Source organism: Somniosus microcephalus, unplaced genomic scaffold, assembly GCF_052327205.1.
Source record: "Somniosus microcephalus isolate GS21.2 unplaced genomic scaffold, FLI_Smic_1.0 unresolved_chr5, whole genome shotgun sequence".
Classification (NCBI taxonomy): Eukaryota; Metazoa; Chordata; class Chondrichthyes; order Squaliformes; family Somniosidae; genus Somniosus; species Somniosus microcephalus.
The window spans coordinates 11,750,688-11,760,609 of NW_028225183.1; the positions used below are offsets into that span (position 1 = coordinate 11,750,688).

The 9,922-nt window shown below is 45.1% G+C and overlaps 1 non-coding gene across 1 annotated transcript; it reads right to left on the reverse strand.

Annotated features, from left to right (window-relative positions):
• Positions 1-9,115: 9,115 nt before the first annotated feature.
• LOC147087521 (U1 spliceosomal RNA) lies at positions 9,116-9,279 on the reverse strand. The gene has a single exon (XR_015075450.1). It is a non-coding gene; the product is annotated as a U1 spliceosomal RNA (small nuclear RNA).
• Between the last annotated feature and the right edge of the window lie 643 nt (positions 9,280-9,922).

Consider the following 9,922-nt stretch of genomic DNA (forward strand, 5'->3'; position numbering starts at 1 on the left):
GGCAAACAACTGCGTTGATTGCCAAAAGTCCAAAGCTCACCATCACGTCAAGGCCCCGCTGGCAGATTTCCCGGTGCCTGAGCGCCGTTTCGACCACGTTCACGTGGATTTAGTAGGCCCCCTTCCCGGGTCACGTGGATTCACACACCCCCTGACAGTCGTAGACCGGATCACCAGGTAGCCAGAGGCGATTCCCTTGGCCGCCACCACCGCAGCAGTTGTAGCCAGGGCGTTTCTTTCATCGTGGGTAGCTCATTTCGGGGTGCCATCGGACATCTCCTCGGACCGCGGTCCGCAATTTACCTCAGAGCTGTGGAACGCAGTGGTGCAAGGCCTGGGTACCAAGCTGCACCGTACCACCGTGTACCATCCACAGGCGAATGGTCTGTGCGAAACGTTTCATCGGTCCCTCAAAGCGTCCCTCCGTGCCAGCCTGAGAGGACCCAACTGGGTGGATAGGCTCCCATGGGTGATGCTAGTCCTCCGGACAGCACCAAATGAGGATCTTCAGTCTTCATCAGCTGAGATGGTTTATGGCCAGACACTCAGAGTGCCAGGTGACTTCCTACCTCCGCACACCGAAACATGGTCTGCAGCTCAACAGCTCCTACTTCTTCAGGAGGCGGCTTGGAATTTCAGGCCCATCCCAACCTCGCAGCATGACCTGCAGAGACCTTACGTTCAGACAGAGCTCATGAGTTAGGACTATATCTTTATTCGACAAGATCGTCACAGAGACCCACTCAAGCCGCCGTATACCGGACCTTTTCATGTCATCTCATCAGGGGAAAAGTTCTTCACAGTCGAAGTCGGTGGAAAGTCTGATGCTGTTTCTGTCGACCGGCTCAAACCTGCCCACATGGATCGGACTGAGCCTGTCGTGGCTGCCCAACCGCCTCGCCATGACCGACCGCCGTTAGCCACCAGACCAGCTGTGCATCAACCCACTGTCGAACAGCCCGATTCGGCCTCCGACGCGCCTGCACCCCTGACTACCGTTTCTGCCTCGCCCAAGACGCCGCTTCTGTCACAATCCGGCACTGGTTCTTCGAATAACGCCCCGTTTACACTGCCTGAGTTTCGTCGCCATTCGGCCAGGATAATTAAGCCTCCCACTCGCTTGACAATGTCTGTTAAAGTGGATTCTAGGGTGTGCCTGTGGCAGAGCCACCAAGGGTCTCAGAACAATTGCTAATAATCCCTTTAACTACAGAAAAGTGCAACCGTGGACTGCACCTTTAAACTGCCTGTTAACTGTGCTGGATTGTGTTTTCCTGCACTCCACGTGATGACGTCATGACGCTGCTCACGTGACCGCCAGTGGCGCGGAGAACGTGATGACGGCGTGAAGTCAGCTTCCAGAATCTTCCAGTCGTCCTCGAGTGCCCAGCAAGCTGTATAGACCTGTATACCGTTTCTCCTGTAGTTTCCCTGCTAACTTCGTTGTACATTAAAACCTGTTGATTTGATTCATCGAGTCGAATCCTTCATTCAGCTAGGAACCTCCGTTCCTACACTATATAAATACAAGTTGCTGTTGTCGTTTGCAAACTTTCTCACTCTTTTCAGTATGATCATTCAGAATAATCATAGTGATTAAATGATATAAGGAAATGCCACATTAAGAGCTTAGAGACGGAGTTGGAAAATAAATATCCCTTTATGTTGTTATATGTAAGGCAGACACTGGAAATATTGAAGTATTCAAGCCAACAGTGCAGCAATCCTAACTTCCTCCAGCATGGTCAGTGCTTGCAGTAAGGCTTTCTCCTGTTCCATTTCAGTCTTGCCTGAAATCAAAATGATGTTCTGTAGCAGGAAATATCAGCAGGACCTTCTAAGAACTGTGGCATTTTCCTTTGCAAACAACATGAGAGATCTGTCCGATGATGAGAGATGGGCCTATACCAGGAAGCAGGTAAGTGATTGGTTGGTGAGAATTTCTCTCCTTTTTTAAACTTGATCTCTGTGCTTTATAGATTCTAAGGTCTCTCTGGTGTTGCGGGGATTGTTGGTAAACCAGTTAACTGTAGTGTAATTAGTGGGATTGATTGATTTAATTTAAATTCAATTAATTAAAGGGTAATTCATGGCAGGACAGCTCGGCCACGTGATATGCTCCTCCTGCGATATGTGGTAACTAAGGGACACTTCCTGTGTCCCTGACAACTACATGTGCAGGAAGTGCATCCAGCTGCAGCTACTGACAGACCGCATTGCAGCACTGGAGCTGCGATTGTATGCATACTGGAGCGTTCACGATGCTCAGGACATCGTGAATAGCACGTTTACGGAGTTGGACACACCGCAGGTAGAGGTTGGACAGGAAGAAAGGGACTGGGTGTCCTACCGGCGGAGTACTAGGCGCAGGCAGGTAGTGCAGGAGTCCCCTGTGGCCATCCCCCTCTCCAACAGATACACCACTTTGAGTGCTGTTGGGGGGATGTCTTATCAGAGGAAGGCAGGAGCAGCCAAATTCCTGGCACCAGGGGTGGCTCTGCTGCGCAGAATGGGAAGAAAAAGAGGGGTAGATCTATAGTAATAGGGGATTCTAGTGTAAGGGGAATAGATAGGCGTTTCTGCGGCCGCAAGTGAGACTCCAGGATGGTGTGTTGCCTCCCTGGTGCAAGGGTCAAAGATGTCTCCGAGCGGCTGCAGAACATCCTGGAAGAGGAGGGTGAACAGCCAGTTGTCGTGGTGCATATAGGCACCAAGGATATAGGTAAAAAGCGGGATGAGGTCCTAAAAGCGGAATATAGGGAGTTAGGAGATAAATTTAAAAGCAGGACCTCAGGATTGCTACCAATGACACGTGCTATTCAGAGTAGAAATAGAAGGATACTTCAGATGAATACGTGGCTAGAGGAATGGTGCCAGGGGGAAGGATTCATGTTCTTGGGACATTGGAAACGGTTCTGGGGGAGGTGGGACCAGTTCAATCCAGACGGTTTGCACCTGGGCAGGGCTGGAACCGATGTCCTAGGGGGAGTGTTTGCTAGTGCTGTGAGGGACGGTTTAAACTAAAATGGCAGGGGGTTGGTACTTAACAGGGAGACAGAGGAAAGGCAACCAAGGATAAAAGCAAAAGATAGGAAAATGAAAAACAAAAGTGGCAGTCAGAGAAATCAACGGTTTAAATCAAATGTGGCCACAGTAAATAATAATTCTAATAGGTCTAAGAGCGTTAAAAAAAACAAGACTTAAGGCTTTGTGTCTTAATGCGGGGAGCATTTGTAATAAGGTGAATGAATTGGCTGTGCAAATAGAGGTAAACAAATATGATTTGGTTGGGATTACGGAAGCATGGCTCAAGGATGGCCAAGACTTGTAACGCAACATCCAGGGGTATTCGATATTCAGGAAAGACAGGCAAAAAGGAAAGGGAGGTGGGGTAGCATTACTGGTTCAAGAAGGGATTAACACAATTGTAATGAAGGATATTAGCTCTGATGATTTGGAATCTGTATGGGTAGAATTGAGAAATACTAAGGGAAAAAAAACGTTAGTGGGAGTAGTATATAGACGTCCAAACAGTAAGGCGGAGGTTGGGGATGGTATTAAAAGGGAAATTAAAGAAGCGGGCAATAAGGGCACAGCAGTCATCATGGGTGACTTTAATCTACATATAGATTGGGCCAACCAAATTAGTAACAATACTGTGGAGGTGGAATTCCTGGAGTGTTTACGGGATGGTTTCCTGGACCAATCTGTCGAGGAACCAACCAGAGATCCGGCCATCTTAGACTGGGTATTATGTAACGAGAAAGGATTAATTAGCATTCTTATTGTACGAAGCCACTTGGGTCAGAGCGATCATAATATGATCGAATTCTTCATTAAGATGGAGAATGAAGTAGTTGACTCAGAGATTAGGGTCCTCAATTTAAATAAAGGAAACTACGATGGTCTGAGGACCGAGTTGGGTAGGATTGATTGGGGAATGGCACTCAAAGGGTTGACGGTGGATAGGCAATGGCAAACATTCAAAGACCGAATGGATGAGCTACAGAATTTGTTCATCCCAGTTGGCATAAAAATAAAACAAAAAAGGTGACTCAACCGTGGCTAACAAGGGAAACTAGCGATAGCATAAGATCCAAGGAGAAGACATATAAATTGAACAGAAAAAGCAAAATCCTGAGGATTGGGAGCAGTTTAGGATTCAACAAAGGAGGACAAAGGGATTAATTAACAAAGTGAAAATAAAATATGAGAGTAAGCTTGCGAGGAACATAAAAACTGACTGTTAAGCTTTTATAGACATGTGAAGAGAAAAAGATTGGTGAAGTCAAGCGTAGGTCCTTTACAGTCAGAATCAGGGGAATTTATAATGGGGAACAAAGAAATGGCAGACCAACTAAATACATATTTTGGTTGTGTCTTCAAAAAGGAGGACACAAATAACCTCCCAGAGATGCCGGGGAACATAGGGCCTGATGAAAGGGTGGAACTGAAAGAAATCAGTATTTGTAGGGAAATGGTGTTAGGAAAACTGATGGGACTGAAGGCCGATAAATCCCCAGTGCCTGAAAATCTACATCCCAGGGTACTTAAGGAAGTGGCCCTTGAAACAGTAGATGCATTGCTGGTCATCTTCCAGAACTCGATAGACCCTGTAACAGTACCCATGGATTGGAGGGTTGCTAATGTTACCCTACTGTTCAAAAAAGGTGGTAGAGAAAAAGCGGGGAATTATAGACCAGTAAGCCTGACATCGGTAGCGGGGAAAATGCTAGAGTCCATTATAAAAGATGTAATAGCAGGGCGCTGAGAAGGCAGAGATAGGATCGTCAAAGTCAACATGGATTTACAAAAGGAAAACCATGCTTGACTAATCTAATGGAATTTTTTGAGGATGTAACTGGTGAAGTAGATAAGGGAGAACGAGTGGATGTGGTGTATTTGGACTTTCAGAAGGCTTTCGATAAGGTCCCACATAAGAGATTAGCGTGCAAAATTAAGGCACATGGGATTGGGGGCATGGCATTGACTTGTTTAGAGAACTGGTTGGCGGATAGGAAGCAAAGAGTTGGAATAAATGGGTCGTTTTCCGAGTGGCAGGCAGTGACTAGTGGGGTAATGCAGGGATCGGTCCTAGGACCCCAGATGTTCACGAGGGAATTGGATGTAATATCGCCAAATTTGCAGATGACACAAAGCTGGGTGGGAGTATATACTGTGAGGTGGATGACGTGAAAATCCCGTACGATTTGGACAGGTTGGGTGATTGGGCAGAAACATGGCAAATGCACTATAATGTGGATAAATGTGAGATTATCCACTTTGGTGGCAAGAACAGGAAGGCAGATTATTACTTGAATGGCAATAGATTGGGAGAAGGGGAAGTGCAAAGAGACCTTGGTGTTCTTGTGCACCAGTCGTTGAAGGTAAGCATGCAGGTGCAGCAGACGGTTAAGAAGGCAAATGGTATGTTGGCCTTCGTAGCAAGAGGGTTCGAGTACAGGAACAAGGATGTGTTCTCACAGTTGTACAGGGCCTTGGTGAGACCTCACCTTGAGTATTGTGTGCAGTTTTGGTCGCAATACCTGAGGAAGGACGTCCTTGCCATGGAAGGAGTGCAGCGAAGATTCACCAGGCTGATACCTGGGATGGCAGGAATGACGTATGAGGAGAGATTGTGACGATTGGGCTTATACTCACGGGAGTTTAAAAGATTGAGAGGGGATCTCATCAAAACCTTTAAAATTCTTTCAGGCCTGGACAGACTAGATGCAGGAAGAATGCTTCTGATGGCCGGGGGGTCCAGAATCAGGGGTCATAGTCTAAGGATAAGGGGTAAGCCATTTAGGACTGAAATGAGGAGGAATTTCTTCTCCCAGAAAGTGCTGAACCTGTGGAATTCTCTGCCACAGAGAGCGGTGGAGGCCAGTTTATTAAATATATTCAGGAAAGAGTTGGATATATTTCTTCAGGCTAAAAGGATCAAGGGATATCGGGAGGAGGCAGGGACAGGGTACTGAATTTGGATGATTAGCCATGAACTCATTGAATGGCGGAGATGGCTCGAGGGGCCGAACGGCCTACTCCTGCTCGTGTCTTCTATGTTTCTATGTTTATATAATCTCGGAAGTTTAGAAGAATGAGAGATGATCTCATTGAACCATACAAGATTCTGAAAGGGATTGAAATGGTAGATGCTGAGAGGTTGTTTCCCTTGACTGGAGTGTCTAGAACTAGGGGGCATAGTCTCAGGATAAGGGGTAGCCATTTGAGACCCAGATGAGGAGGAATTTCTTCACTCAGAGGGATGTGCATCTTTGGAATTCTCTGCCCCAGAGGGCTGTGAATGCTGAGTGTTTGAGTATAATCAATGCTGAGACGGATAGATATTTAAGGCTCAAGGGGCCGCATGGTTCTAACCACAAACACTCATCAATACATAAAGAAGTAACAGAAAAGGGTTACTTCTGCAAAAACCCTGCTGCCCGTATCGTAACTCGCACGAAGTCTCGTTCACACATCACACCCTGTGCTCGCTGACCTGCATTGGGTCATGGTCCAGCAATGCCTCGATTTTAAAATTCTCATGTTTTCAAATCCCTGCTGGTGCTCGCCCCTCCATTTCCTGTAACCTCCAACCAAAACACACTACAGCCAATACAGACTTCAAGGCCATGCGGAAACGCAGCCTTCTGCAGGTCCCGTGCATCCGGTGAGCCGGCATTTAACGAGAAATAACGTGCATGTGCTGAATTTTGAATAGGTCGCACAGCTCATTGACAGGGCCCGGCAGGCCAAAGAAACAAGCCAGAGGGACTATTGCCTACAACTCTCCGAGATCATAAAGTAGAATTACTTGGCAAATGTCCCGGCAGACTGGAAAACTGCTAATGTAACACCATTACTTAAAAAGGGCAGTAGACGGAAGGCTGGAAACTATTGACCGGTTAGCCTAAAATCTGTGGTAAGTAAAATTTTGGAATCCATTATTAAGGAGACAGTAACAGGACTTTTGGATAATCATAATTTAATAGGACAAAGTCAGCATGGTTTTATGAAGGGGAAGTCATGTTTGACAAATTTGCTGGAGTTCTTTGAGGAAGTAACATATAGGGTGGATAAAGGGGAACCAGTGGACGTATGGTATTTAGACTTCCAAAAGACATTTGATAAGGTGCCACACAAAACATTATTGCTTAAGATAAAAAAATCACGGGATTGTGGGTAATATTCTGGCATGGATAGAGGATTGGCTATCTAGCAGAAGGCAGAGACTTGGGATAAATGGTTCATTCTCAGACTGGCAGTCAGTAACTAGTGGTGTTCCACAGGGGTCAGTGCTGGGTCCCCAACTCTTTACAATCTATGTTAACGATTTGGAGGAGGGGACCGAGTGTAACATATCAAAGTTTGCAGATAATACTAAGATGGGAGGGAAAGTAGTAGAGTGAGGAGGACATAAAAAACCTGCAAGGGGACATAGATAGGCTAAGTAAGTGTGCAGAGGTTTGGCAGATGGAATACAATACTGGAAAGTGTGAGGTTATGCACTTTGGCAGGAAAAATCGTAGAACAAGTTATTATCTTAATGACAAGAAACTGAAAAGTAATGAAGTGCAAAGGGATCTGGGGGTCCTGGTGCACGAAACTCAAAAGGTTAGTATGCAGGTGCAGCAAGTGATTAAGAAGGCCAATGGAATGTTGGCTTTCATTGCTAGGGGGATAGAATATAAAAATAGGGAGGTATTGCTTCAGTTGTACAAGGTATTGGTGAGACCGCACCTGGAATAATGCATACAGTTTTGGTGTCCATACTTAAGAAAGGACATACTTGCTCTCGAGTCAGTACAAAGAAGGTTCACTCGGTTAATCCCGGGGATGAGGGGATGGACATATGAGGAGAGGTTGAGTAGATTGGGACTCTATTCATTGGAGTTCAGTAGAATGAGAGGCGATCTTATTGAAACATATAAGATTGTGAAGGTTTTGGATCGGGTGGATGCGGGGAAGATGTTCCCGATGATGGGGGAAACTAGAACTAGGGGGCACAGTCTTAGAATAAGGGGCTGCTCTTTCAAAACTGAGATGAGGAGGAACTACTTCACTCAGAGGGTGATAGGTCCATGGAATATGCTGCCCCAAAAAGCTGTAGGAGCTACATCATTACATAAATTTGAAACAGAAATAGACAGTTTCCAAGAAGTAAAGGGAATTAAGGGTTACGGGGAGCAGGCAGGAATTTGGACATGAGTCTAGGTTCGGATCGGTCATGGCCCTGTGGGTAGCAGAGCGGGCCCAAGGGCCGTGTAGCCTGATCCTGCTCCTATTTTGTGTGTCTAATACTGTTAGAATCAGGAGATGGTTCTGTGATAGTTGATTGGCGGTTAGGATCAGATCAGCCATGATCTTATTGAATGGCGGAACAGGCTGGAGGGACCGATTGGCCTACCCCTGCTCCTATTTCTTATGTTCTTATGTTCTTAAACTGTTCCAGTGTCAGTTACAGTGGACACAGATTTAAGAACATTTGCAAAAGAACCAGTAGGAAGTTTCCCCGACTCCCCCTCGATGAGCTGAAAAACAATAATGCAGCAAATTGTTTTCAGTGCCTGGAATGCTCTGCCTGAAAGTGTGGTTGAAGCAAATTGAATAGTAATGTTGAAAAGGTAACGTGGATAATATTTGCTGGTAAAATAATTGCAGGTATTTGGTGAAAGAACAGAGGAGTATGATTAATTGGATAGCCCTTTGAAAGAACCAGCAGAGGTACGATGGGCCGAATGACCTGGTTCTGTGCTGTACCATTGTTTCTATAGTTAACAATGTTAAACAATTTGCAAAAGTGCAGAGTTGGCATGCAGCTTTGAAAGTGTGGTTGCACTCGGTGTGGATTTGAAAAAAAGAATAATTTTTAATTATTATGCATAATATGTAATTTCTTATTTGCAAAAATGAACCTAAATGTAAGTATAGAGAGGAAATGAAACGTGAGCTTTGGGAATCGCTTATGAGTGGGTTTGAATAGACTGTGTTTTGGAGAAAGGTCGTTTCGCATCACAGCTCCCTCAGTCGGGAACAAAGCAAAGTTAGGATTGAAAACAAAATAATAGTGCCTTTGAGAGGTTAGTTGAAAATTCAGTTTTAATTGTAAAGCCAGGGGAGAGCGCGAACGCAGTCCCCCACTACCACAAATTTTGCAATCGAGTATCCCGCATTTGGGGACATCGCAGGCATCAGCACACCCAAAGTGCAATGGGCTAACCTCGTCCTGGGAAAACCACCTTCATAATCATGGTCTTTCCGCTGCCAGGATAGTAGGATTTCTATTGGCACACATTGTCTCGCCACATCAATCACTGCCTCTTACCGTCTCAACGACTCATTTTTTATGATCAAATTTCCCCTTCATTCAGAAAGTGCTGTTGTTTTCTCATGTCGATTCTGCAAAAATTTTGCAATATATAATGATATACCATTTGACAAAACGCTGCAATAATAAATATATGGACATGCATATTTGCATATTGCCCTTAAAAGGAAAGGTCCGCTCCCTCAGTAACTTTTCTTCAGGCCACGGAAGATTTTCTGGAAATAAATCTCTCCTTATATGTATTGCATCTGAAGTAAATGTTTGTCTTATCTTCATATGAACAATAATTCGGAATCTGATGTGTTTGAAAGCACAATTTTCAAGTTTTCCCATAAAGACCGATAGGGACATTGTGAGGTTCTGGCCCATCAAGTCTTCCTCACTTGTCACATTCACTCACTGTGGTTGAAATATTTCACCAATAAAACTAACTTCATTTATTTAAGCGGGTTTCACATTGTTGTCTCATAATAGTCCTGTGAAGTGTCTTGGGAAGTTTCAACTATGTTAAAAGCGCTATATAAATACAAGTTGTTGTTGCCGTTTGCGATATTTCTCACTCTTCTCAGTATGATCATTCAGTATAATCAT